Source organism: Anopheles coluzzii, assembly GCF_943734685.1.
Source record: "Anopheles coluzzii chromosome X unlocalized genomic scaffold, AcolN3 X_unloc_30, whole genome shotgun sequence".
NCBI classification, from domain to species: Eukaryota; Metazoa; Arthropoda; class Insecta; order Diptera; family Culicidae; genus Anopheles; species Anopheles coluzzii.
The window spans coordinates 40,001-42,500 of record NW_026054459.1 but is presented as its reverse complement, the minus strand read 5'-3'; the positions used below and the strand labels follow the sequence as shown (position 1 = coordinate 42,500).

Here is a 2,500-nt window from a genome sequence, read left to right as displayed (position 1 = left end):
TGGGATAAGCAAGCTCGATGATGAGTCTTCCCATTTTACGCTAGTAACGGTTATGATGGACTTCCTCGATGAGGTAATGTCCGAATTTCGAAGGTACAGAGCCGTTAATCGCATGCAGCAGGTCCTCGACCGTCAAACGCAAACGTCGTTTGACGGTAACGATGGATTCGGGCCGCAAACGCGAAAAGGCAGAAGACCAGTGGCTGATGACCAACAGCCTGGTCCAAGTGGGTTGCAAAGATTGCAACAACAACAACAACAACCATCGAGGTTGACCCCTGTTAGGGAAGCGGTGGAAAATATTCCAAGTCCGAGAAACGGACCGAATATTAATGAGGGTAGGATTAATAAGAGGAAGAAGAAGAAGAGCAAGAAGAAGCAGAATAAGCCCAGGAAGCGGCCTGAGGCTCTGCTGATATCGGACTGCACTTCCGAGGAGCTGGCGAAATTGCTCAAGGAAATGAAGCAGTCCGATGCTCTTAAATCGGTTGGAGAGACAATCTCTAAGGTCCGACGGGCCCAAAATGGAGGCATGTTGCTAGAATTGAAGCAGGGTAGTTCTGCTAGTGCAATTGCCCCAAAGGTTAAGGAAGCGGTGAAGGGCAAGGCGTCAGTGAGAACGCTAGCTCCTTCTAAAATGATTGAGATCATGCATCTCGATGAAATTACCACCCCAGAGGAGGTTGCGGAGTCTGTCAAAGCACAGCTCAACATCGAGATAGAAATAGATCGTATCAAAATGAAGAAAGGCCGCGCGGCCGGTACGCAGTGGGCACGGATCAACGTATCGCTGCCAGACTTTCAAAGCTTCCTGAATTTGGGAAAGCTGAAAGTTGGTTGGTCGATATGCCATATCCGTGAGGTAATGGAGGAGCAGAAATGCTATAAGTGTTGGAAGGTAGGCCATACGAGCTATCATTGTAGGGAACCAGACAGAAGTAATCTGTGCTGGAAATGCGGTTTGAGTGGACACAAGAAGCAAGCTTGTACCAACTCTGTCAAGTGTTTGGATTGCGGTACGAGGTCACAGAACCCTCACGCAACGGGCAGTTATATGTGTCCCCGAAGGCGAACGATTAGACCATAATGGTTAGGTTGCTACAACATAACCAGAATCATAGTTATGCTGCATTTCAGTTAATGTGGCAAACGATTAGGGAAGAATCTGCGGATATAGTGTTGATTGCAGATCCGTATCTGGCAACAACCAACGTCAAAGTGTTACGCAATGACGATAACACAGCAGCGGTAGTGGTTAACGCGGACTTACCAGTTAAGGTAGTCAGTAAGGCTCTGAAGGGTTTAATGATAGTTGACATAGGTGATATGCGAGTGGTTAGCGTTTACGCGCCACCTAGATTTAGTACGGAAGAGTTCCAGATCATGTTGGATAACACGGTAATGGCCGTAACCGGTATCCACAAATTCGTTATCGGGGGGGACTTCAACGCTTGGTCAGTAAGTTGGAACAACCAACTTGGCGAGCGTGGAGAAACCCAGAAACGAAGAGGTGAGTTGGTCTTATCAACCTTTGCGCAGATTGACGCAATTTTATTGAACGACGGCAGCACCCCAACTTATGTTGGACCAGGGCGCACGTCTGTAGTTGATCTTACTTTTGCGAGCAGAACAGTTGCAAGATCATTTAAGTGGGAGGTGTTATCTAGCTATATGAACTCGGATCATCGTGCGATACGCATAGATCTTGAGACGCAAAGCGTGCGTAATCTGTCCCGACCCATAACGGGATGGAGCATCAAGTATTTTAGCAAAGACATATTTGAAGTTATGATGCAAGCCGCTTTTGAGACCGAGGTCACAACAAGCGAAGACTTAATGCGTATACTTGTCACGGCGTGTAATGCGACGATGACCAAGCGTAAGAGGTACACTCCTAACAAGAGTGCATTTTGGTGGACGCTAGAGATTGAGGCACTTCGCAAAGAGTGCAAACACCGCGATCGGTTAGCGCAAAGAGCTTTTAATACTGATCTCTATTCTACTTTTAGGGACGAGTTCAAGGTGGCACGGAATGCCCTCAAGCGATTGATCAAGCATACCCGACAGAGGAAGTGGAAAGAGTTCCTGGGAACAGCGAACAACGCATCATTTGGTATAGTATATCATACGTTCAAGAAAGTGGCCGAGGGTTCGATTGGACCCCGAACTATGACATTAGACGAGTTTAGGGAAGTGGTGAGCGAGCTTTTTCCTACTCACCCAAACACGGTGTGGCCTGATTATCGTATTGATCAGCCACGAGAGTTTGAAAGAATTACTAATGATGAGATTCTTGCGGTTGCCAGGAGACTACCCAACAAGAAGGCGCCGGGACCAGATGGTATCCCGAATGAGGCGCTGAAAGTTGGTATGTTGACTGCAACCGATGCATTTTGTAGGGTTTACCAAGGCTGTTTAGAGAACGCGAAGTTCCCCGATGAGTGGAAAAGGCAGAGGTTGGTGTTAATACCGAAGCCGAACAAACCACCAGGGGAACCGG

The 2,500-nt window shown here is 47.6% G+C and overlaps 1 pseudogene; it reads left to right on the top strand.

Moving 5' to 3' along the window:
* Window positions 1-2,500, top strand: part of LOC120960811 (large subunit ribosomal RNA) — a 9,199-nt pseudogene that overhangs the window by 3,313 nt on the left and 3,386 nt on the right.